This window comes from Castor canadensis, chromosome 19, assembly GCF_047511655.1.
Source record: "Castor canadensis chromosome 19, mCasCan1.hap1v2, whole genome shotgun sequence".
In the NCBI taxonomy this organism is placed as follows: domain Eukaryota; kingdom Metazoa; phylum Chordata; class Mammalia; order Rodentia; family Castoridae; genus Castor; species Castor canadensis.
This window is the reverse complement of record NC_133404.1, coordinates 37815091-37842112: the sequence shown is the minus strand read 5'-3', so window position 1 is coordinate 37842112 and position 27022 is coordinate 37815091. Positions and strand designations below refer to the sequence as shown.

Genomic DNA, 27022 nt, shown 5'->3' with positions numbered 1-27022 from the left:
TGAAACTAGATCCATGTTTATCACCCTGTACTAGTATCAACTCAAAGTGGATTAAGGACCCTAATATCAGACCCAAAACCTTGCAGTTAGTATATGAAAGAGCAGGGAACACTCTGGAAGCAATAGGTATAGGCAAGGACTTCCTCAATAGGACTCCAGCAGCCCAGCAACTAAGAGAAAGGATGGACAAATGGCACTACATGAAATTAAAAAGCTTCTGCACAACAAAAGAAATGGTCGCTAAACTGAACAGACCACCCACAGAGTGAGAGGAAATATTTGCTAACTATACATGAGACAAAGGACTGATAACCAGAATATACAGGGAGCTCAAAAAACTAAACTCCCCCAAAATCAATGAAGCAATAAAGAAATGGGCAACTCAATTAAAACAGAACTTTTTCAAAGGAAGAATTCCAAATAGTCAAAAATCACATGAAAAAAATGCTCACCATCCCTGGCCATAAAGGAAACGCAAATCAAAACCACACTAAGATTCCACTTCACTCCTGTTAGAATAACTAGCATCAAGAACACCACCACCAACAAATGTTGGCGAGCATTCGGGAAAAAAGGAACCCTCATACACTGGTGGTGGGAATGTAAACTAGTACAACCACTTTGGAAAACAACATGGAGGCTTCTTAAAAAACTAAACATAGATCTGCCATATGACCCAGCAATCCCACTCCTGGGGATATACCCAAAGGAATGCAACTCAGGTTACTCCAGAGGCACCTGCACACCCATGTTTATTGCAGTGATATTCACAATAGCCAAGTTACGGAAACAGCCAAGATGCCCCACTATCGATGAATGGATTAAGAAAATGTGGTATTTATACACAATGGAATTTTACTCAGCCATGAAGAAGAATGAAATCTTGTCATTCGCAAGTAAATGGGTGGAACTGGAGAACATCATCTTAAGTGAAGTTAGCCAGGCTCAGAAGGCCAAAAATCACATGTTCTCCCTCATATGTGGATTATAGACCCAAAACAAATGCAGTGATATTATGGGACTTGGGTCACACACTAAGGGGAGACTGCACATGGGTGGAATAGGGAAAGGGAAAGAAACCTAAAACTTGAATGTGGTTGATGTACTCACTGTAGAGGAGCAAATAAAGTAATATTAAACTGACAGAAGCCATTATGGGACAGGGTCTAGGAAGTAGTGAAGAGGTCTGGTAGAGATGAACCAAGGTGGGTTGTAATACACAAGTGCATGGAAGCAGCACTAGGAATCTCTCTGTGTAGCTATCTTTATCTCAAACTAGCAAAAATCCTGTCTTTCTTATCATCTCTTATGCTTTCTCTTCAACAAAATCAGAGAACAAGAGTGTGGAACAGGTTCTGCCTGGAAGCAGGGGTTTGGGGGAAGGGGAAGTAGGCCCAAACACCTTTGAATCTATCTCACCCCATAATGAATATAAGCTAGATAAAGGAAAGAGGCTTGTAAAAGGAAACACTGGCTAATAGGCACCCAATTCTGAGGTAAATAAAGACTTCTTAAACAGGACACGCAAAAAAAAAAAATTCACATTTAATCTTATTACAAAAGAAAAACCCAATAAGTGAATTTAGGTAAAATTAAATTAAAACAAATAGTAAGCCCCAAACCGGGAGAAGATATTAAAGTCATATATATCCAACCAAGGATTCATATCTAAAGTAAATAGAATGCCTGCAGATGAATCAGACAAACTCAAGGGTTGACAAAAGACCTCAAATGACTGTTCACAAAAAAGGTATCCAAATGCCCGACATCATTAATCAGCAAGGAAATGCAAATTAGAACTACACTGAATGCCCAATGGCTCAGATTACAAAGACTGACCATGTGAAGTTATGACAGTAAGAATGGAGAGCATGTGGAATTTTCAGGTATTCAGGGGGGTTGGCACAATCACTTTGGAAAGCTGGTTGGTAGGACCCACTCACTAAGGGAAAAACTTACCCTCTGACCCAACAATTCCATTGTTATTGACATACTCAAAAGAAAACAGTTGTTTATTAACTGTTTATACAGCTAACAACTGGGAGTAAATGCAAATGTCCACTCCCAGGAGAGGGATAAATAAATTGTTTATATTCAGGCAACGGAGTGGTGTACAACATTAAAGCGTGCCCTACCCATGTGTATATTACATGGATGAGTCTCACAGGCAGTATTTGGCTTAAAAGAAGTCATGCACAAAAGAATACAGACTATATAATTCTACTCACGCATAGTTCAAGAACAGGTAGTAGGGGTTGGTACCCAGAGGGATCAGAATAGTGGCTACATCTGGGGGGTGAGTGGGAAGGGGCATAAAGAAACCTCTGGATGCCAGAACTCCACAGTCTCAATCTAGACAGTGGCTATGGTAGGTAGTACATATTAGCAGATGCCATATGCTAAGTGCTCTGTTTATGTGTTGCAAACAACAGAGACATATTTTCTACAGCCTACATTCTAATGAGGAAGATACATGGTAGACAACTAACTTATTTATCTATTTTTGGTGGTGCTGGGGTTTGAGCTCACGGCCTCATACTTGCTAAGCAGGCACTCTAGCACTTGAGCCACGGTGACTTTGGGGACATGGAACAGGGAAAACTCAGGTATTCCTGAGATGAGAGAAGACTTCCTTGAGGAAAGGTTGGCTCAGCTGGGAACCAGAAGGCATTAGGCAAGGACAAGAGGACTTTGAGGAAGAGAACATTCCAGGCAGAGGGAACAGTATGTGCAAAGGCCTGGAGGTGAGAGGGCGAGAACATTCAGGGAATTGAATATTTGATATGGCTGGAGGCCAGGGGAAAAGATGAGGATGGAGAGGCAGGGCTCTTTGGTCACAAGTGTGATGGTTCAAAAGGGTTTGGGTTTGCAAAGATATAGGATTGTCAAGGCATGGTTTTAGGTAGGAAGGAGTGAAGATCAGACTTAGACTTTAGGACACAATTCTAGGTGACTGAGTAGGTAAAGTCCAGGGGAAGGTCTGGGCCAGGGAAGAGAAGGAGCCAGAGTGAGGATGGTAGCAATGCTGGAAGAGGGAAGACCCTTCAGTATTTCCTCCATGTCAGCATGATTAGGGAACGAACTTAGTTCCAGACTCTAGAGGAGTTCTGCCCCTGAATTTCCAGTGTGACTTTGTGGCGGTCCCCTTTTATCTTCCACAGGAGGAGCTCTGTGCTCCTAAAAGGGCTCTCTCAATGCCTGGTAGTTTATTTTTCTGAACCCTTGTGTGAAGGTGGGGGTGGGCGGCGTTGGAAGGAGGGAGACAGAGATGGAAGCTTTGTGGAATACACGTAGCCCTCCAAGTTGTCCCCCTTCCCCCGACCCCCCTCCCCCGCCAAATAAGCTCTTTTCAGTTCCCGAGGAGATAAGAGGGACAGAGAAATTTAACAACATCCACATCTAAGACAATTTGGAGTTGGCATAAAACTAGAAGACTCCTCTTCCCAGGAGTCCTCTGACACGTCCTAGTTTGGAACTGGTGTCAGGGCAGGTGGAGTCAAGCTCCCTATCGCTCTTCCTGGAGTGGGTCTCTCTTTTTCCTTTGGTCTGTGAGTGACCCATCCTTCTCTCCCCACCATCATCATTGCCACTGGGTAGCAATGACTATTACAATCCGTTGGGGACAAACCTAGGGAAACAAGTTTGCCCCAAACGCGTCGCCCCAATCAGAAGAGGATTTAGAAAGGAAGAGCTGCTTGCAGGGAGCACCTTTAATGTCTGGGTTAGGATCTGATCCAGCTCAATAGAGGACCCAGGAGCTTCCCGACCTGGCGCTGTGTGGAGCGGAGGCGCACTGCGCTCTGCTTCCGGGCGGGTGGCAGCGGCGGCGGCGTGGGCGCGGCGATGCAGGTGTGACACGGCGGGACGCCTGCTTCCTCCAGGATCGTCCCAGCTCCACGTTAGCCCGAGCTGCCAGCCAGGCTGTCCAGGCGGACGCCGCTCGACTCGGACCCGAGGCTGCATTGCGCGATTGCTCTTCCAGGTAGGGGACCGCGTTCCTCGCGGCGCGCTGCAGACCCGGCCAGGGCACGGACCCCCGCGCGCGCAAGGACTCCCGGGCTTGGTTGCCTGGGCTGAAACCTACGCGCGGGTACAGCTGAGTGTCGTTCGAAATGGCACGAAAGACACAGTCAGGAGGAAAGGGCACAGAAAAGCAAAGACTTGCCTCTGTCCCTGGCTTGCGCGCTCCTTTGAACGTGGCGTCCCCAAGGGTTGCTTGTTAAAGCGTTTGAATTGTGAGCGCCATAATTTCTTTTGCAACTTGAGCTCCGTTTGCATGAGCTTTTAGTTTCAATTCTTGTCCTATTGGATGGATTTTGTTCTTGGTGCTGGTGTGCGTTCTTAACAGATTAACCCGGCGACTCTGGGTTGGGGTTTGTGAGTGTGCTTTTTTGCAAGTGGAAGGCGCCCTCTGAGGCGTTTCTTAGGGACTCAGAGGATTTCTTTTATGGATGGGTTTGAGCGCAAGGAAAAAGAACATGATTTGTTTGGCAAGGGATGGGTGAGCAAATGCATTTAGCCAGGGAGGAGCCAGCCGCGGCCGCTTCTTCCGCAGACGGATGGTAGCTAGCCCTGCTGTCCAGGGTGCAGGAGGCTGCAGCAACTCTACCCTTCATCCAGAAATCGCAGATGCAAACCTGCTCGGTTGAAAGGTAACTTGCATCCGTGTGGGGCTTTGATGAGAGCAGCTCGGGCGAGGTGGGGTGGGGCACTGGGGATACTTGGTCGCTTTCTAAGGCTATTTGGGAGGTGAATGTGAGTGGCTCTGGGGATCAGGGAGGGGCAGGTGAAGGAAGAGAGGTGTGGGGGAGACTTAGGCATGGTAGCTAGCTCGTTGGTCTCTTTTGTGTTTCTGCTTCCTGCCCGTTCCAGAAGAGGCGACTTGTCCTGCTCGCTGTGTGCGGGAAAGCGCATTCTGCATCTTTCCTGAGTCAGCAAATTGTCGCAGCACCTCCATGTGTCAGAGGTGGGATTAACCCTTAGGGAGTGCAAAGATGAAAACAAAGTCCTGGCATCCCACCAGCTCACACCTGGTGGAGCAGAAACACCTGTAGTAACCAGGTGTGACATGTTCAGTGATGGTGGTGAAAATAGAGGGATAGTTGCAGAGAGGGGAAGGGAATGAATTTAAAAGTGTAGCCTTCATGGACTTCAGCAGAGGCTGGGTCCCTCTCTTGGTCTCTTGTGAGTGGCCCACGTTCCTCTATCTCTCCATCACCATCACTGCCACTGGGTAGGCTGAGCTTCAGCGACAGCCTTTAGAGTACCTGACCAGAACCCAGTAGACACAGACTGGCCAGGAGGGAGGAGCACACCCAATGCAGGTTAGGCTTCTTATTTTTACTCTTTAATAAGTGGTTTTCCTAAATTCCAGGCGTAGGGAGGTTTGTAGCAGTACTTTTAAAAGGGAGGGGCAATGGAAAATTCCGAAGACGTTTCAGAGTCTATGGACTTGTGTCTTCTTACTCACGGGTCCCTGACTTACCTGTTTCTGCCCAGTTCAAAAGGAAAACTCTGAGATGATTGTCCCCAAATAATGGACTAAAGGAAGTGAGCTGTCACCACCAATTTGCACTGGGAGAAGAAAATCCAGTCTCAAGGTTGTTTCTTCCTGAACAAAAGATGTGGTGGGGATGAAAAATGATGGAACAAAGAGCTCTTGTGTTAAGAATGTTGGCCAGATGTGTTACGTGCTCTTTGTAACTGAAAGCATCATGAAGGTGTTTGAAAAACAGCCTGGTCCACTGCATGGGTCATGGGCTAGGATGTCCAAGTGGCTCTAGCGAGGGTCTTGGGCAAGTTTCTTAGTCTCTCTTGGAGCTTTGGTTTTCTGATCTGTAAAATGGAGATGATAAGGTTGTTATGATAATTACATAGCAGATACTTAAAAATTTGTTGTTGAATGATTGTCATATATATATAGTCTGACACAAACTAGGTGCCTAAGCAATGGTAGTTTATTCACTGAGTTCCTACTGTGTGTCAGGCACTGCTCTATGCATGGGGAATTCAGAATTGAACAAAATAAAGTCCCATCCTGTGAAGGAGCTTCAGCTAGTGTATGTGTGTGTGTGTGATAATGGATAAATAAATAAGTAAAGACATAGCATGTTAGCTGAGGAGACGTTGTAATGGAGAAAAATAAAGCAGGGTAAGAGAAATGGGGAGTGTTACCAGAGAGCAGAACTCTCTTGCTGTTTATTTCTACATTTTTATGACACTGGTCAGGGGAGGCTTTGCTGGTCACTGAGACTTGGCCAGACTTAGAGAAAGAGAGGGAGGAAGTTGGGCAGAGTATCAGCACCTACAAAATCCCGAGGGAGGAGAGAGGTACATTGATAGAACCAGAAAGAGGCCAAGGAGGTTGAGTTGCATGAATGAGGAGGACGCAGGAGTTGAGGTCAGAGGGTAGCTTGTCAAGGTCATTGTGGTCTTGCTGCTTATGATTCATGTTGGTCACTAAAATACAGGTGCTGAGTTCTTGTTTAAGGAATTGCCTGAGATCTAAACTCCATGCTTAGAAGAAGGTTGGCGAGTAGATACAGGTACCCATGGTCACTCTAAGGATAAACTCATGTGGCAAGCTGGAGGCTTCAGTTTTTGCCAGGCACTAGGGTTGGGGAGATGTATGAAGAGGGTGTGACACAGTGTTCAGATTTCTTTCATCCAGATGGAGGATTTGTGCTTTTTTCCTTTCTCCCGTGAAAGAAAGGTCCTCTTTAGCAAACAGTCCAGCAGGTATTGTCCTTGCTATCCATTCTTTTTTCTTCAAGAATGAGAAGTATTTCTATGTTTAAGGGAAGGTGTTGGAATCTCTAGGAAATACGCTGACCTTTGGTGTACAATGGAATGAATTTACCTATGACCACATGGGGAATTTATTGCAAACTTCCATCTCATCGGCTTAATATAAAAATCACAGTGTGCCGCTCCACCCTTCTGAGACTGAGGAATAGTCTAGAGAAAGCATTGTCCGGGATTTGGGAGTGCCATCTGCTCCTCTCTGTACACTGCAGTGTGTTCCATCAACAGAAATGGGGCTGCGTGCTTGAGAACCTTATCTGTGAAATAGGATATGGTGATACTGGGTCAAGGTCAGGATGTCTGGCTGGGTGTCCCTAAGTCAACCTCAGAAGGGAACATTTGCTTCTGTGCATTTCTCTCCTCCAAGGAGTGGCTTTTAGTTGTGCTGCCTAGAAACCCGATCTCTCACTCCAGGCTACATCACAGTGACTTTGTTACCTGCACGCCAGCCTATTGATTTGCAGTGGCTGAAGCAGTGTGAGGTATGGCTAGCAGGTCTTAGTCCTACAGAGCCCTTGTTATGAGATCCAAACCACAAAAAGAAGGTTTCTCATGGAAGCACATTTATTCAGAGCAAAGCAGCTTAGACATGTACCCTAGGGACTCAACACACACATTAGAGCCTCTCTTACCCATGGGACTGCAGACGAGACCCCTCCTCAACTTAGTGGCTTGAGTCAACAGCCATTTTTTATTTTCTCCCATGTCTCTGGGGTGCCTGGGAGACCTGCTCTAGGCTGGCCTGAGCTGGGATGAGTTGGCCTTGATCTGTGTGTTCCTGCATCTTACTGAAGGCTAGCCCAGCATGTTCACGTGGGGGCAACAAGAAGGTGCAAGCTTGCTTTAAAATTACCACACCATCATTCTGTCCTTGCTTATCAAAAGAAAGACTCAAGGTAGCTCAGAGCGAAGGGGAAAGAAATAAACTCTACTTTTTGTTGGAAGAAGCTAGGTAGTCACATTGCAAAAAAGCAAGATGCAAGGAAGGGAAGAATGTGAACATTTTTGAGTTTAATGTAAGTATCTTTTTTTTTTTCAGTGCTTGGGCTTGAACTCAAGGTCTTGTGCTTTTTAGGCACTTTTTTGTCCAGCCCCCCTTTTTTTTTTTGATGGGACTGGGGTTTAAATTCAAGACTTTGTGTTTGCAAAGCAGGCATTCTACTGCTTGAGCCACAACTTCAGTCCATTTTGCTCTGGTTATTTTGGAGTTGGGGTCTTGTGAACTATTTACCGGGGCTGGCCTTGAACTCTGATCCTCCTGATCTCAGCCTCCTAAGTAGTTTGGATTACAGGTGGGAGCCACTGGTGCCCAGCTCCCAATTCTTTTTACTTAAGTTATTTTTCAGAAAAGGTCTTACATTTCTTGCCCATTTCTGCTTTGGATGGCGATGCCTGTTATCTAAGCGTCTCACTAATAGCTGAGATTAGAGGCATGAGCTACCATGCCCAGTTACCATAAGGATCTTAATATTTAAAGTTCCCTTGAACAAACCCCCTTTACTCCTGGACTCTGTTTGAATGGGTAGTGCCTGTACTTGCTCTTGTGACTCCCTTTCCCCATGTACTGTTAGGTAGTCATTCTACTGCTCTCTGTGTGTGCCAGGTATGTTATAGGAAAGAGACAGAACAGTTTAAAAACAGAAACAAACCCAAGATTCATTTCATGAGGCATTCATTCGAGTTGGGGAGAGAAATGATATGTAAGCAAATAAGTAAATGTGCAGTGTATCAGGTGATCAAGGAACAAGAAGCAGGGAACGGAGGATGGGGAGCAGCTGGTTGAGGGGGTTGGGAGGGTAGGACAAGGTAAGGGGTGGTTGTGGAGACATGAAGGAAAAGAAGGAGTGAACCTCATGATATCTGGGGAAAGACCTTTCCAGGTTGGGAGAGGAGCAAGTACAAAGGCCCTGAAGCAAGAGTACCAGCGTGTTCCAGGAACATCAGGAGGCTTATGCAGAAGGAACTGAATGAAGGTGGTGAATATGGTGGAAGATAGACCCAGAAAGGTAGCAGGCAGCCAGGTAATCAGGGTCTTGTCTGACTTTGGATGGACTCTGGCTTTTAGTTTGAGTGAAGGATGCCCTGATCTGAGTCATGTTTTACAGTGATCACTAGGGTCTTGGAACTTAACAATAGACTTGTGTGGGGTGGGGCACAGGTGCACACAGGGAGATCAGTCAGGATGTGACTTCAGTGATCCAGGTGGGATAGTGGTTAGGATGGCAAGAAGTGGTCAAATTCAGCATCTATTTGATGGAGGACTGGACAGGATTTGCTAATGAGTTAGATTTAGGGCATGAGATAAAGAAAAGAGTCAAGTGTGTATTTTGACTTGAGTAACTGCATGCAGTAGCCTTTTACTGAGATGGAGAATGAACTGTTTTGGAGTTCAATCAGAGAGCCTACAGGATGTGTTAAGTACATAGCTGTGCATAAGACTTTAGAGTTCACTGAAGAAGTCCAGGAAAGAGACCTAAGGTTGGATAACACTAGCATGTTGTTTAAGTGTTCCCTCAATGAGCCAAGTCACTACTATATTATCAGTGCCCAGAATATTGCCTGGCACATAGTATGTGTTCACTGAATATTTACTGAGTGAAGAAATGTAATAATTTAATTACTAGAGGTAGCTGCAAGTCTTTGCTTTGGTGGATTTTGATGTGTAATTCCCTGAAGTTACTCTCTTTCATTCCAAGGTCTCACGGGAGCCTTATTGTGGATCTTGTAGAATGAAAACAGACTTTATTTTTTTTTTTCATTTTTCTTTTATTATTCATATGTGCATACAAGGCTTGGTTTATTTCTTCCCCCTGCCCCCACCCCCTCCCTTACCACCCACTCCACCCCCTCCTGCTCCCCCCCTCAATACCCAGCAGAAACTATTTTGCCCTTATCTCTAATTTTGTTGTAGAGAGAGTATAAGCAATAATAGGAAGGAACAAGGGGTTTTGCTGGTTGAGATAAGGATAGCTATACAGGGCATTGACTCACATTGATTTCCTGTGCGTGGGTGTTACCTTCTAGGTTAATTCTTTTTGATCTAACCTTTTCTCTAGTACCTGGTCCCCTTTTTCTATTGGCCTCAGTTGCTTTAAGGTATCTGCTTTAGTTTCTCTGCATTAAGGGCAACAAATGCTAGCTAGTTTTTTAGGTGTCTTACCTATCCTCACCCCTCCCTTGTGTGCTCTCGCTTTTATCATGTGCTCATAGTCCAATCCCCTTGTTGTGTTTGCCCTTGATCTAATGTCCACATATGAGGGAGAACATACGATTTTTGGTTTTTTGAGCCAGGCTAACCTCACTCAGAATGATGTTCTCCAATTCCATCCATTTACCAGCGAATGATAACATTTCGTTCTTCTTCATGGCTGCATAAAATTCCATTGTGTATAGATACCACATTTTCTTAATCCATTCGTCAGTGGTGGGGCATCTTGGCTGTTTCCATAACTTGGCTATTGTGAATAGTGCCGCAATAAACATGGATGTGCAGGTGCCTCTGGAGTAACAGTCTTTTGGGTATATCCCCAAGAGTGGTATTGCTAGATCAAATGGTAGATCGATGTCCAGCTTTTTAAGTAGCCTCCAAATTTTTTTCCAGAGTGGTTGTACTAGTCTACATTCCCACCAACAGTGTAAGAGGGTTCCTTTTTCCCCGCATCCTCGCCAACACCTGTTGTTGGTGGTGTTGCTGATGATGGCTGTTCTAACAGGGGTGAGGTGGAATCTTAGTGTGGTTTTAATTTGCATTTCCTTTATTGCTAGAGATGGTGAGCATTTTTTCATGTGTTTTCTGGCCATTTGAATTTCTTCTTTTGAGAAAGTTCTGTTTAGTTCACATGCCCATTTCTTTATTGGTTCATTAGTTTTGGGAGAATTTAGTTTTTTAAGTTCCCTGTATATTCTGGTTATCAGTCCTTTGTCTGATGTATAATTGGCAAATATTTTCTCCCACTCTGTGGGTGTTCTCTTCAGTTTAGAGACCATTTCTTTTGATGAACAGAAGCTTTTTAGTTTTATGAGGTCCCATTTATCTATGCTATCTCTTAGTTGCTGTGCTGCTGGGGTTTCATTGAGAAAGTTCTTACCTATACCTACTAACTCCAGAGTATTTCCTACTCTTTCTTGTATCAACTTAAGAGTTTGGGGTCTGATATTAAGATCCTTGAAACAGACTTTAAATGTGAAGACTCCAATTGCTTCTGACTTATAGAAAGCAATATGTGATGAAAAGTCAGAGAAGAACACATGGAGACAAACAAACAAAATAGCTTCTACTTAGAAAAAAAGGAGATAAGCTCCTTCAGAGCGAAGTGGCTGAAATTCAGGGGTGTGATGTTCTTGGGTTATTATTGTACTGCTTTTAATTTAAGATGAAGCAGAAGCAAGAAAGAATCCTGAAAAGGGAGAAATTTATTTAAATCAATTTATGCCGAGTGAAAAAAATGTGAGCATCTTGCTCAAAAAAAAAAAAAAAAGAAATCCCACTTCTACAGTATCTTGTATAATATGTTTCTGTTTATAAAATGAGAGAAATAGCCAATAGCCTTTTTGGAAAATGAGAGAGCTGAGTGACTGCACTCTCACACTGTAGCTGCTATTCATTTACTCCTCACTATGTGACTGATTTTGTGTGAGTGCGGGCTTTGTTTGCAGTGATATTTGAGGGTAGGAGAGACTGAAATAAGAAAAATCAGACACTGCAATTGAAAGTAGTTTTTGTATGTCTATGTGTGTGTGTGAGAGAGAGAGAGAGAGAGAGAGAGAGAGAGAGAGAGAGAGAGAGATTGAGAGAGAGAGAAAGAATTGTTGAAAAGAAAGGATTGAAGACTGCTATGGTATGGTTTGGACCTGGATTGAGTGTGTCAAAGGTTCATATCCCACACTACCCTGGTGTGGTAGTGTTGAGGTGGTGGAACTTTTAAGAGGTGGGGTCTAGTGCAAGGAAATTAAGTCATGGGAGCATTCCTCAAAAGAAATGAAGGCCAGCCTTAGGGAGTGCGTTAGTCCTTGTGAGAGCAGTTGTTATGAAGTGAGATCTTCAGCACATGGCTGGCTCCTCTTCTGCTCCTCTGCCATGTTGCAATGAGGTCAATCGAGCCCTCACCAGATGGTGAACAGATGGGGCCACTCAGTCTTGGACTTTTATCCTTTTAGAGTACATGCTAGAAAGTATCTAGCCTCAGGTAGGTTATTATAGCAACAGAAGACAGACAAATACAACGCCTAGAAGGAACTGTGTGAAAGAGCAAGTTGGCCTTTTTTCTTAATGTGTAGATACTAGGTGTGACCACATGGGGCACAGGATGGAGCCATGGGTTTTGGATTCCGACAGAACTGAGTTTGGACTCAAGTTTTGTTACTGTCTAGCTGTGTAAACTTGAGCAGATTCACTGATTTCTGTGAAGCCTTGGTTTCCTCAGTTATGAAATTAAGGTGATGGTGGTGGTGATGATGATGGTGAGAGGGATGATAGGTGTTCTGCAATCCCTTCTTATTCTTGGGCTTTGAACTAGGTTGGTCCAAATGTTGACTCAATGATACCTATGTCAGTTGAAAGACTTAAAGATTCCACGTGAAGGGAGACTTGAGAACCTGTCATTTAACTTGGCAGTGCTGCTCACAAGATTATTTGCCCGAGGCCCATCATGTTCAAAATTAGACCAGTAGGTAATAATGAACCCTATGACTCAGACGCAAGCCAACCTTCTGTTTGTCATAGCAAGCCAACTCACTCAACTCAGTTCTGAAATGCCCCACAGTTTGTTGGAATTTTGTGATGAAAGTTTCTGAGTTGCTTGGAATATGTAGACACAGACCTCCCTATCAGATTGGAGACTCTGTTTCTCCCTATTCCAGGCAGTAGCTGTTTCTCCCTGGCAAAAAAAAAAAAAAAAAAGTTTGGCTGATGTAGGTACCATGCTCTTGGACCTCCAGAAATGGAAGCTCAAAAAACCTATTTTCTTTATAAGATACCCAGACTTGGGTATTTTGTGATACACATAACAGACTAAGACAGTAGGACAGGAACCACTGTTAGGTGAACTGCAATCAATGCTCAGGACATCAGTGGAGGTTTGGGTTTTGCTGATGATATATCTAGGAGTTCAGAGGGAAAACTGAGTATATGATCTTTGATCCAGAAGCAAAAGCAGAGATTGTAGGCAGATCATGTAAACCTTTTCTTCTATGTCCATTTTACATAGACATAGAAGGCCTAGAGAAAAGAACTCACAGACGAACATACCCTTTGCAGAGGTGGATGCATGACCCTATTTCTTTCTTTGCCACCTCTGCATAGATGCAAGAGAAGGTGATTTGGGCTTTCTTGAATTACAGGGATCAAGCTGAGAGCTGGGTGCTATTAAGTATGCCCTGTGTCCACCCTGTGTCCTGTGGTCTCTCCCACTCTTGCTGCTATGACCTCTGTCTTCCAGAGGGAGTTTGCTGATGCCTGGGTGTTGCGTATGTGTTGGCAAAAGCTCTGTGCTTCCAGAACTTATGTAGGCAGGGATGCATGTGATTTATACTTTGTTTTCATGGTCTTTCTGTGACAGAGGCCTGCAAATGAACTTGATAAGGAGAAGAAGGAAAGGACATGTCTGTGGTTAACTGAGCTGTGCATCATCCTTCAAGTGTGGGTAGGCTTTGTTTAAATGAAAAGTTCACAGTCAGGTTTCTGTTCAGGTGCACAGTAAATTCAAGACAGTGGGATGCCTTAGTGAACTATAGGATCTTAGTGTTTCAGAGTGGAAGTTTGCTTAGCAAGCAGGACATTTAAGCTCTTTCTTAAGCCATGGAGAAAGCTACACTTGGAGAAGGAAATTATTTAAGGCCTCATAGTACACTGATGAAAGAGAGAGGACCAGAGCCCACGTTGGGGCTGCAGCAATATAAGCTCATATGACAGTCCAGGAAAATGGGGTTTGGGTCCCCTTCTTTGCTATGCCTGTAAACCCTCTATGTAGAAACCCACTAGTTTTTCCAGGCAGGTGAGAGGTGGGTAGGCACCTCAGCAGCTTCCTCCAAATGCTTTAATCCTCTGGGATGTCCCCTGCCTGGCTCCCAGCACCCAGGCCCAGAGAGGGCTGCAGTTCTTTTGCCAGCAGCCCCTGTTCTCTGACCAGACACGGAATCTGATTGTGGCTTCTCTCCTGATCAGGGATGCAGCAGATGGCACTGAGCGTGGAGTCCAGCTGCAATGTGGGGTTCAAGGGGAAGGAAAAGGCGTCCTGGGGGGTCTGCTCTGGGCAGAGTCCTGGGCCTGGGAGATGGGGCTGAAGAACTTCTGACATCAATGTCAGAAGTTCCTGACCTTGACCCTGGAGAACTCAAGGTCCACCCCATACTGGTTGCTTAAAGCCACTTTTCCTCTGTTTAAAGCAAGTATAAACATTAAGCTTTACCATAGGGAATCTTTCTGTAAGCAATGGCACACCAGTAGCTTAAAGCAATGGAAGATAAACTCCAGTGGAACCCTGAAGAAGTAGATGAGGAAGGGTGAGAGGCAATGAGAAAACAGGGTAGGGCTCTGGGCCATTTTCCATCACTCCCTTGATGGATGCCTTTTTTTGTTTTGTTTGTTTTTCGGTGGTGCCAGCCACATGTGTGGCAGAGAAGCTGTGCTGGGCTGCAGCTGTCACATCGCAGGTGCTGGGCTTCAATTCAGAATCTCTGTGGTCTTTCCCACCCTTGCTGCTATGACCTCTGCCTTCCAGAGGGAGCTTGCTGATGCCTGGCTACCTGCCCTACCCCTAGGCTCCCTCTGAGCGCCAATATTCACCTGAAACTGGAGACACTTAAGTAGGTACACAAAGGGCCCAACTTCATGTGTCTTTGATGGTGACAGGCTCTAACAGAACGCATATTCCACAACCAAGTATCTTTTACAACTTTGAGACCAATTCCCTGGATTCTGCAAGGACAAAAGGAGAAAAATTTGCTTGTGTTCCTCTGCATAACCTGACTTCATTTATTCTGGACTCTAAGTTTGAGTTGGGTCCACACCTGAACCATATGATTCTGCAGACATTTATGTTACCAGTGCTACATTCTAGGCCTTGTCTCTGAAGCTTTAACCTTATCAGAAGGGCACCTGTTTCCTCTCTCCAAAAGCTGTCATCTTCTGGAAGTAGAGGTCTTTGAGATTTGCCACTCTTCCTGCCCCAGGTGCATGCAACAAACCCCAGGGCCTTGCCACTTCCAGTGTCGGTCCTGGATCAGTAGCATCCATATCAGTTGGGAGACTGTTTGCAAAGCAGAATTTCCGACCTCACTCTAAACCAGCTGAGTCAAATTTTTTAACAAGATGCCTAGGTTACCTGTAAGCATAGTAAAAGCAGGGCACAGGTAATAACCTCCCCAGACCATTTTTTTCTCAGCTCAGGAGCTCACATGGCCACATACTCTTGGCCCCACACTTTTGACTCATCAGAGAAGCTGGACTTGGGTGGGGGCCAAGCTTCCTTTATTGGCTAGGTCCTACAGGGTCTGTACTGCCTGGGTTCCACCATAGGAAAGCTCATTAATTAATAATTAGAATAGAACATGAGAAGGTGACACCACAGAGAAATATACAGATTGATTGTTTATGGGAGCACAATGCTAGAAGCAATTCCTACTGCTGCATGAGGAGAGAAGACTGAAGCCTAGGCAAAGCTATTGCATAGAGTAGGGGTGTTGTTCACTGAGCCTTGCATGGTGAATAGGAGTTTTCTAGGTGGGCAGTGGAGAGGAGAATAGTATTCTTGACAGAGGGAGTAGCTTGGAGAGAAGTATGCAGATCCGAAAGTGCAAGGTTGATTTTGGACTAATAAGTGGCATGCTGTGGCTAAAACACAAGGTTTGAGGTGGTATGGCCAGGGGATGGGAATGAAGAAAGGGGATCTGGGGAGGAGAAGTTAGGTGGAAAATGTCTGGGCACTCACTGAACTCTCTTGTGGGTTTAAAACTATTGTCAGGTGTGTCAAGGAGGAAATAGTCAAAGAACTGCTGTGCTATGCAGAGAAGCTGAGTGTCTTGGCTCCTTGAAATGGTTCTGTGAGTGTGAGGTCACCACTGTCCTGTGCTTCAGCCACAGCCTTGGCTGTGGGACTTGAGTAGATCGGATATTTGATTTGGCCTTGACCACAGACATCCATCCAAATAGAAACCAACAGTTTTGGAAGTGTGATTGATATCTTGGTGGTGCTGTAAGGCACAGAAGGACCCACAGAGGCACGGAAAAGATTTAACAAAGAAAGGAAGCTGTTAGACCCTGAGTTGCCCAGAATAAGTGGCGTGGAAGAGAGAGGAAAGGGCTCAGAGAAGCAGCATTTCTATCTGGTTCCCGTGGTTCCGTCCATAATGCTCAGAGACTTACTGATCAGGGAATTCTGCCACCGGTTCTCCCTTCCCTGTCTTTCTGACTATATTAAAACCACCCTATAGGTAATCCAGATAATTGGGAAAAGAAGATAAAAAACCTACCCACAGTCTGCCACTCTCCATGTAAGTATTTTTAATTATTTTCTTGATTTAGAAATAGCCACATTAAGTATGTTTTCTTAGAGCTGTGGCAGAGCCTGGCAAGCTGTTCATCAAAACTTTTTCTTCCGTTTTCTACAGAGTACATCTCCCAGCCTCCCTTGCGGGTGGGTGTGGCCACATGTAGTTTTCCCTGATGGGTTGAGAAGGGGTGAGATGGACTCATGGAACCTCTTGCAGGCTCTTTCCCCACCTGCAGACTGGCCCTGTACAGAGCTGTTTCAAGTGCAAGAAATAAACTTTATGTTAAACTGCTGATGTCTTCGAGTTTATTGTAGAGGTTAGCCTCTACAATATCAGTGTCAACAGATTGATACTCTACAATGTCAACAGAGCTGAAGTTTCATTGTGTGATTTCTCACAAACTGCTGGCAGTACAATAGACTGCCAGAAGAACCTTTCTGAATAATTCAAAGATGAAAAAATTATGACGGGGATGACTGTGGAGTTTCTTATCAGGAGCTCTCTCAATGCAGAAAAATCGTATTAATCATCCCATTTTTCAGAAACACATGCTCTCTTGAGATGGAAGTTCAATATTCTCCCATTGTTCTGACTTCCCCAAAATGATGGGAGTACTTCTAGAACTGCATATCAGTTTGAAGCCAGGAGGCTCGCTCTGATACTTAACAAGTTGTGTGATTTGAGCAAGGCCTTAACTTCTGAGAGTTTCAGTTTCCTCATCTGTAAAACGGTCATTGTTAAGACCTGCTTTCTGGGATGGTTGAAGGGCATTGAAGGAGATAATGATTGTCAAGAGCTTAGCAGGGTACATGGCGTGAACAGAAGACTCCCTGGGACCCATGACTGTGCCATTTGGCTAGTACTGTAGCTCGGACCTCAAACATAGTTACTACCTAGCACGTTTAGAGAACCGTAAAGCAATCTGCAAATTTCAAAGGAGAAATGATGGGCATGGATTGGAGAACTGAGAAAGGCAGCAGAAGAAACACAGAGAGGGTCCCAGCCATCCAGTGCTTTAATCTTGAGGTGCTGAAGGGCTAATCTATCAGTTGACTGAAAGGGTTTGAGAACAAAACTGTACAAGAGAGGGTGTGTGTGGGGAGGTTCATCCTTTTTCTAATATGTGTGCTTGGGGTTGTTCTATATTTGGATGGTGGCTCTCTCGTCTGAGGTTAATCTTCTTTGTCCGAGTCATCCAGCCTAGGGATTAACTGCTTTAAACTCCAGGCCCTGCTGGCTCTGACAATGTTAACTTTGTGTTGTTGAGGCCCAGGATCCAAGCAGTCAATTTCTATTGAACCAACACACAAAGCTTCTTTGTGGCACTTTAATACTATAGAGAGAGAGACTACGGCCTTGAGAGAGGAGATGACTTACTTCTTGTGACAGATTTGTGATTCAAACCCCTGTTTCTGGCTTGGAGTTCTCTGTCATTGCTGGTCTCCAGTGAAGGATTTGGGGAAAGGGCCTTCTTTAAAGAGCAAAGCAGTGAATCTGGGAGAGGCCTCATGTGCTGATGCAAATTCCAGATTGTGTTCTGGGGAATCTCCAGTCTGCCTGAAAAGTGCAGCATGCTCCCTTGCCAATAAATGAGCTATTTGGAAACACCCCCAAAGGGCTGAGTCCCCCAACAGTTTTCTGGCTTTGTGTATTCAGCTCAAGATCGATGATATGGATTTGTGTGTGTGTGGGGGGGGGAGGGTACTGGGGATCAAACCCAGGGCCTTGTGTATACTAGGCAAATGCTTTACCACTGAGTTACAAGAGTCACACTCTGAGATGAGAGAACTCTGCCAGGCCCAGGTGGGGTCATGGCTATACCCAAGGGCCCATAACTGTAAGTCCCAAAATTCCTTGCAGTGAGGGGAGGGGAGTTCCTTAAAGGAGAAATAGGGAGTTACTGTTAGAAGAAACACGGTTGATGGGCAGACAAAACACACAGATACCCATCACACACACTGAACTGGTTTCTCTTGCTCAAATAAAGATCACACAGTGTTAATTTTGGGGGTGAGCATTGGAGTCTTCGAAAGTTGGGCTGTTTCTCTATCTCCCCCCCTTTTTAAATAACAGGTTCAAGTTTTCACAACCATTTTGCTTGTCCTACTCTTGCATTTTAAGAATTAAAATGCCCAAAACTCAAAGGTGGATATTTCTCCCTTAAATCCCTTTTATATCTGTTTACTTATCAATATATTTTTGTTGACTGCCCAGGGAGCTGGAGTCAGTAGCAGACAAGGAAGATATGATCCCTGCTCTCAAGTAAGCTCTGTGTACGTATATAAAGAAAATGCATGTGTAAGTACATGTATACAATTTTCTATTGTGACTTCAGAATTGCTATCTTGTTTAAGTGCAATTGATGCTCACAGGTGTACTAACTTGGCTAGAGAAGAGGTGCATCTGTCAATCAATCACATTGAGTTATTTGCTAAAGAGCGTGACTTTGCACATCCTTCCTGAGCCTAGAACATCTTGGAAGCTGAAGAGTAAAAAACAACAACAGAAAAAAAATCAATCAATCCTGGGACCATACTGCCTGCTGCTCTGTCCTCCTGAGGGTGGAAGGGAGTGGGTGGCCTTCATTTGTGTTGCTTCTGTTTGCAGGCTGTGAATGAGAACTGACACTGTGGGCTGCTTTGTTGTTGTGTGCCAGTGTTTGAACACGGGATGGCATATTGCTTTGCTATTATCAAGTTATTTGTATTATCCCAGCAGCTGGCAATGGTATAACAATTTTCAAGAGAATAAAAAGTCTAGAGATATTTGCTTAGAATAAAAACAGTTGGAGCATGAGGTGTGCTGTGTTTCTCTGCAGAGCCCTGTGTGACTGTACCTCATAATGGCACGATTGTTCCTTGCTTAGAATTCCCAGTGGGACTTCCCTTCTTCAAAGGTCAGAGAAGGGTCATGCCTTCTGGAAGGGAAGCCTATCTCAGCTTCTTTGCATGCATGGACAGAGTTATGAAAATGGACTTCCCTCTTGGGATCTGATCAGGCTTTTACTGACAGGGAGCTCCTAAGCAGCTGTTGTGGTTTGGAGTCCAAGGTCAATACCAGAGGACAGACTTGGATGGCAAAGAGCTGTCTTTTGTTTCTTTTGTTTTGTTTTGTTGTTGTTGTTTCATGAGCATATAGGCTCTGGAGTCAGATTTCGGGGTTTGAAGCTTACCTCTTTCACTTACTAATTGTGCTTAAATACACAATTTCCTTGCTTGTAAAACAAGGATAATATTAAAGAATGCTTTACCAGGTTCAGAAACCAAATTCTGCGTGTTTTCTCTCATATGTGGAACATAGCCCTACTACATATACAGCAATATAATGAAAAACAGGTCGTGCTAAGGGGAGGTCACATATGAGAGAGGGAGGGTAAAAGAAGGAAGATAAGAAGGTGAATATGGTTGATGTACTTTCTATACAAGAATGAATATAGAATTTTTAAGCCTGTTGAAATCACCATAAGAAGGGGACTAAGGTAGAAAGAAGAAAAGTAGAGGAGATGAACCAATTTGGGTTATAATACATATGTACATGGAAATATCACAAGGAAATTCCCCGTCTTGCTATCTTAAACAAACAAAAATGTGATTTTTTTCTTTTACAAAATCAAAGAACAGGAGGGTGGGACAGGTCTTGTCTAGGGGTTGGTATCAATGGGAGTGGGGAGGAGTAGGGAAAGGGTGTAGGAAGGTGAAAATGCTGCAAATACTGTGTACACATGTGTGTAAATGGGAAAATAAGACCTGTTGAAACTATTCTAGGAATGGGGGGAAGGGGAGGATAAAGGAGAATGATGGATGGGTAAATTCAAGTATGATATATTTGATTTATTGTAAGAACTTTTATAAATGCCATTATGTACCCTCAGCACAACAATAAAAAACAAAAACAAACACAAAAAAACAAAAACTGAGTAAAAAAAAAATGAGTGCTTTACCTCATACAGTTGTTATTAAGAGGAATGAGTTAAATGAGGTGATGATGCAATGCTCAGAACAATGGCAAGTGTATCAGTCAGTTTTTACTGTGTAGTAATGGTGCTGTGTAACAAACCGTCCCGATCATCTCAGCGGCTGATACAATGTGTTTAATCTCACTTATGAGTTTTCCAGTCAGTTGGGGTGCTGTCTTTGATGCTGCAGGTCAAGTTCAGGTTTTGCTACCTGGATGCTACTGGGAATATATTACTCTCATGGCAGAAGGTATGAGGACACGAGAGATGTCACATTGTCCCAGCACATTGTAAGCCTCTGTACAAGTCAGGTTTGCTAACATTTCATTGGGCAGCACAAATCATGTGACCAAACCAAAGCCCACATAAGTGACTAGGGAAAGTATATTCTTCTCACAGTGACAGATCTTGCAAATTTTTGTCTAAGAATGTGAGTGATCACCATATTACACGGGGAAGAGTTAGGATTGATAATTTGATCTACCAAAGCGAGTTACATGTAACAGGATGGTGAGTGGGACTTTCACATTGCCTCTCAATGTACACTCAGAGTGCAAAGTTGAAAATAACAAGTCTCAGACACTGTACTTTTAAATACTGGTGTCCCTAACAACTTTCTAAGAGGTGTCAAAACTGGCTGTGGTGCCCTCAGCTCTAAGCCCTCAGGTTTCTGGAAATATAGGGATAAAAAGAGAAGGTAGGACCTTTGGAATCTTTCCCTACAGTGAGGTGAAAGATGTTTGGTTTACCACGAAGCCAAGTGCAGGGTCTCGGACAGACTCCCTCCTAGGGACTGGAGATTCTTGCAAGAAGGGAGGTGGGCATCTGGCACCCTGGCTGGGTGCTGGCTGACCTGTGGTAGTAGAGGAATGGAGATCACAGAGGGTGTGGTATGTGCCCTGAACTATAGGCCAAGTGACGACATAGAGCCAAGTTTTAATATGAAAATGTGGACAGGTGGAAGGTTTAATGGATGGTTCATATCAGCAGAGACAGATGAGTGACAAGAGAAGAAGAGGATATCTTTCTATTGCATTTGATGAGAGCTTGGAAAGATGCAGGAGGCTTCCCAGGACAGGGCCTGATGCTTAGGGGGAGGAGCAGAAATGCAAAGTCTGCCTGGAGAAGTGGCCAGGTGTGTGGCCAGCTGGTGATTCTCAAGTGGGTCCCAGCTGCCCCTTTCTGAGAGGCTCCTCAGCACTCAATGGCCATGGTGAGGCTGAACACTGTCGCAAGAAAAGGGTCCAAACCAGAGCAATGCCAGGGAGGGACACTGTCCTGTTACAGCGCTAAGTATTGCTGCCGCTGCTGCTTCCCCACCTCTGGCTTTTCTCCCTCCTCCCTTCGGCTCTGTTCGGAGCCTCACACTGCTTTCTGCACTGGTTAGTGAGCTCTGGCTGTGCAGAGGCAGGGCTGGGGGGCTGAGGGCATGCTCGTTGATCCGCTCGGGGCTCCCGGCTTTTACTCTTAATCCATGGCTTCTATCGGCCTGCAGGATGCTTGGCCAGTTGCTCCACTTTTTAGAATCGGGCAGAGTCCAGAGCACATAAAAAAATGGGGGTAGGGAGCCTACCGTTGCCATTTCCAGGGGTGAGGGGATAGGTTTTTCCTAGTGATTAGAGCTGATTTTTTAAGAAAAGATAAACTCTTTTTAAATTTGTCAATCTCTCAGCTCTCAAGAAGAGATTAAATGACTAAAGTGGATGAAGGAATAAATTAAGATGTACCCAAGGTACTCTATCATTTGAGATGTTGCCATGGTGAGCAATTCGCTTGTCTCATGCTTGTGTCTGGGCTATTCAGTGACCTGCCTGAATGGAACTAGTGACCAATCCCACTCCTGGCTCTGATTATTATAAACTGATCTGATATCCCCAGTGGGATTTGTCCCAGCTATTGGAAGTTGGAAATTGCCCTCAACTATTGTTGAAATGAGTGAGTCTTCAAGTTTTCCATCCAAGTCGTTGGTTTCCTTATGCTGATTATTTTCTCAGGAGATGATGCTTGCTAGGGAATAAGGTTTGGCAACTAGGGAAATCTACAAGTGATAAGGTCCTTCTGTGTTACTTCTGGGCAGTTTGTTTTAATTCACCCAAAAGCTACCAATGGATGAGTGTCTACTCGATGCATCTTTGCTTATGGCAAATATGGTCATTAAAAGAAAAATCAAACACTGTCAGATTCTTAGGTGAGACAGTATTGGGGTTTGCACTCAGGCCTTCACATATGCTAGGCAGATGCTCTCCACTTGACCCATGGCCCCTTCCCCCATTCTTTTTTTGCTTTAGTTATTTTTAGGGTAGTGTCTTGCATTTTTGCCTGGGCCAGCCTGGACCTGTTATTAACACTACTCACACAGCTGGGATGACAGCTGTGTGACCACCATGCCCAGCTATTTGTTGACATGGGTGGGGGTTTCCTTGCTAACTCTACTGGGCTGGCCTTAAACCTTGATCCTCCTGATCTCTTTCTCTTGAGTAGCTAGGATTATAGGCGTGAGCTTCCAGGCCTGGCCCTGGTCTTTCCATGTCCATCTTAAATTGAGTGTTACTATTTTTCAGTAAAAGCTCAGTGTAGACTGAGGACATTAAATTGGTGACTCTCAGGATTATTGCAAATATTTTCCTGTTGATTTTGACTTTAATTTTGTATTCTTAGAGTCTTTTTGCCATGTAGAAATTTAGGTATTTATGTATTCATACTACCAGTATTTTCTGTTAAAACCCCTTCCTTTTAATGCATAGGAAGTTCTTTTTTACTCTCAAATCAAGAAGGTATTCATTGGTAAATTTTGGTTATTTTAATTATTGTTTTTAATTTTACACATGACCTTTTAATTTATTTGGACTTTTTATGACTTGTAGTATGAAATAGGGAGTTATATTTTAGTTCATGTTAACTATTGTTTTTCTTAGTGGCATGGAATGAGTAGTCCTTTTCTCCAGTGAATTGTATAATTTTGTTTCATTTGGTCTGTCTCTTGTATCAAAACCAGTATAATTATTTTCACTTGATGTTATGTTTTAATACATAGCAGTACAAGTCCTTTTTTAAACTATTGCTTGGCTATCTTCTCCTTTTTCTTCTTCCGGATGAATTACTGAATTGTGTTGTCAAGTTAAAAAATTCCTGCTGGAATATGAATAGGAATTACATTACAGTTTAATGATATTACGAATTAATTTGATGAGAACTGGCATTGTAAAATCAGGAATGTTTACTTACTCACTGTGTATTCTCATCCCACCGTACAGCTTTGCCTTTAGAGAATGAAAATCAAATAATGGGAAATAACAGCTTTTGAGAACTTATTTTGTGCTGGGCTTTGCATTCTTTAAATTTTGTATCTCATTTAATCCTTCCATTTTACCCAGGATTACTCAGATAGTAAGTGATCAAGCTGGGATACTCACTCAAGGCTTTCTGACTCTGACACTGGAGCTAAGAAACTCTATAATCTACCCCTCCCTGAAGACTCTGCAAATTCGGTCCCAAGGTTTAAAGTGTCAGGGAGCTAGACTGTGAACATGTTAAGCTTAGTTCTTGTGTTGGAAACTTGTTTTTTTTTTCTTTGAAATAAAACATGTGTTAGAGTAGCTGAGGGTATATAGCTCAGTAGCCCATGTGGTCAGTGTACCTGAGTGTCTGGGTTTAATTTCCCAAAGAAAAAGTAAAAATGAAAAATGAAACAAGCACAGCAAAATGGAAATAAAAGATGTTAGGGGAAAGCTGTCTTTGCTTGAGATTTCATGAGCACTCTCCATTTAAAGGGTCAAAGTTGAGTTGTCATTAACCACATGGGTCCTCAGCCCAGGCAGATTAATTGTCGCTGTCACTCCCTTCCCCTCTGCACCCACTTCAGAAAAGCATCTACACACTGAGCAATTCCCAACCAGAAAAGCTGGAATTTGAAATGTGCAGACACTGAAGCTTTTTCCGCTCCAACATGATGCCACAAAAATTCCACCCCTGACCTCATGTGTGATGGATTTCAGTCAAAATGCAGGTGGACTAAGAATACTGTGTAAAACTACCTGTAGGCTGTGTGTAGGAGGTATACATAAAACGTAAATGAATTTTGCATTTAGACCTTGGTCCCCTCCCCAAGAAATCTCATTATGCATATGCAAATATTCCAAAATCTGAGAAAACCTGAAACCTGAAATACTTCTGGTCCTAAGCATTTTGGATAAGGAACACTCAACTTATGTATGTATTTACTTATTATTACTTCTTTAGCTTTAACCTCTCTTTAAATCAATACTAACCTCTACTTATATTAAAAATATTTTTTAAAGTCATGCTTTGCTGTTGAAAGTACTCCTAACGTGTTAAACAGTCTCCCATTTGGGGGGTGAATTCCTCCTGTCCTCTGTTGTCTTGTTGAGTTTTATCTTATAGATCCAGGTATGTTGTGGCCACAAATCAGGTGAGCACATGGTCAGGTTCAGAGTGGTTTATCAAAGATGCCCTCTTTACCCTCCATCAAGAATTAAATCTTGGTGTATACAAATGGGCTCCTCTGATGTGTTTCCTGGGGACTCAGTCTGGAAAGCAGGAGTGCCTGCGGTTGACCTGCTTGTCTGAGTCATCTTTGGTGAGTCAGCTCTCTCTTGCAGGGTGGCTCTCCCATCTTGGACAGCACTCCCTGGCTCCCTTTTTCTAGCACACGCAGAGCTGCTCCCCCAGCTCTGGATCCTGTTTTGTCTTTCTGAGAGACTTAACAAAGCTGGAAGTCTTCATTAACATACTCTGTGCCTGGAGATCATCTTCCCCATCTTTTGTCTGTTTTTAATCCTGTACTTTCTGAGTCATCCTTGAGATAAGAGAACCTGAACCTGGACATTATTGCATTACACGAAATAAGCCAGGTGCAGAGAGACAAATACTGCACAGTCTCACTTCGATGTGGAATCTGAAAAGAGTTACCAGGGGCTGGGATCAGGTCTTGGTCAAAGGATATAAAAATCTCAGTTCTAGAGGAGGAATAAGATCAAGAGATTCATGAAAATTGCAAAGAGAGTAGATTTTAAGTGTTTTCATCAGAAAAAAAAATGTCTGTTATTGTAATTAGCTTTATAATCCACAATTATACGTATTTCCAAACAATGTGTATTCAATGTCTGTCAGTTGATTTAAAAACTAAAGAGCTGGTTGAATAATAGGGGAGCTTGGTGATAGAGAAAGAGTAAGTAATAGGGAGGTTGATTTGACTAAAGCATGATATATATGTGTCTGAAATGCCAAGGTGAAACCTCTTTGACTGTCAAGATACACTTTAAAAAAATGAAGGACAGGAGGGTAAAATGAGTCTTTTCCAGGAGTGGGTACCAGTGGCGGGGGGGCAGGGCATAAGAAAGGGGGAATGAGGGGGAGTGTTGTGGATGTATTTTGTATTCATATATGAAATTAGACGAATGAAACCTGTTGAAATTGTTCTATGAAGTGGGGAAGGGGAGGAGGGAGAATGATGGAGGGTATAGATCTCACTAAGTGTGGACAGGCTATAAAACCATAGGATCCTATATTTGTGTATTCAGGAAAAACCAAGAGAGTTGATCTGTGGTTCATTGCATGCAGTAATACATGAAATACAGAGTAGTCCCAGCACATACTGTTATTTGTGAGGCACAAATGTTGGGGGGGTCAAAGATTTGTGTTGCTCTAGGTCAGTTATTTGCTTATTAAGAGCAGACCTCCTTTGCTTTTTGCAACAAATTCTTTTTTTTAATTTCTTTTATTTATTCATTAATTTTTTAAATTGTTTTATTATTCATATGTGCAAACAAGGCTTGGGTCATTTCTCCCCCCTGCCCCCACCCCCTTCCTTACCACCCACTCCGCCCCCTCCCTCTCCCCTCCACCCCCTCAATACCCAGCAGAAACTATTTTGCCCTTATCTCTAATTTTGTTGAGAGAGTATAAGCAATAATAGGAAGGACCAAGGGTTTTTGCTGGTTGAGATAAGGATAGCTATACAGGGCATTGACTCACATTGATTTCCTGTGCGTGGGTGTTACCTTCTAGGTTAATTCTTTTTGATCTAACCTTTTCTCTAGTACCTGTTCCCCTTTTCCTATTGGCCTCAGTTGCTTTAAGGTATCTGCTTTAGTTTCTCTGCGTTAAGGGCAACAAATGCTAGCTAATCTTTTAGGTGTCTTACCTATCCTCACCCCTCCCTTGTGTGCTCTCGCTTTTATCATGTGCTCAAAGTCCAATCCCCGTGTTGTGTTTGCCCTTGATGTAATGTCCACATATGAGGGAGAACATACAATTTTTGGTCTTTTGGGCCAGGCTAACCTCACTCAGAATGATGTTCTCCAATTCCATCCATTTACCAGCGAATGATAACATTTCATTCTTCTTCGCTGTATAAAATTCCATTGTGTATAGATACCACATTTTCTTAATCCATTCATCAGTGGTGGGGCATCTTGGCTGTTTCCATAACTTGGCTATTGTGAATAGTGCCGCAATAAACATGGGTGTGCAGGTGCCTCTGGAGTAACCTGTGTCACAGTCTTTTGGGTATATCCCCAAGAGTGGTATTGCTGGATCAAATGGTAGATCAATGTTTAGCTTTTTAAGTAGCCTCCAAATTTTTTTCCAGAGTGGTTGTACTAGTTTACATTCCCACCAACAGTGTAAGAGGGTTCCTTTTTCCCCGAATCCTCGCCAACACCTGTTGTTGGTGGTGTTGCTGATGATGGCTATTCTAACAGGGGTGAGGTGGAATCTTAGTGTGGTTTTAATTTGCATTTCCTTTATTGCTAG

At 43.6% G+C, this 27022-nt stretch overlaps 1 protein-coding gene across 8 annotated transcripts in view; it reads left to right on the top strand.

Annotated features, from left to right (window-relative positions):
- The first annotated feature begins 3583 nt into the window (after positions 1–3583).
- Sv2b (synaptic vesicle glycoprotein 2B) overlaps positions 3584–27022 on the top strand; it is a 180320-nt gene continuing 156881 nt past the window's right edge. For 2 of the 8 annotated variants that reach the window (XM_074062047.1, XM_074062050.1), the window contains exon 1: positions 4287–4652. The gene's annotated coding sequence lies outside the window, so the exon portion shown is untranslated. Of the gene's footprint in view, positions 3983–4210; positions 4236–4286; positions 4653–5191; positions 5325–16275; positions 16294–18507; positions 18592–27022 lie in introns of those variants that run through there. The other 6 variants (XM_074062051.1, XM_074062049.1, XM_074062048.1 and 3 more) reach the window with 6 other exon arrangements.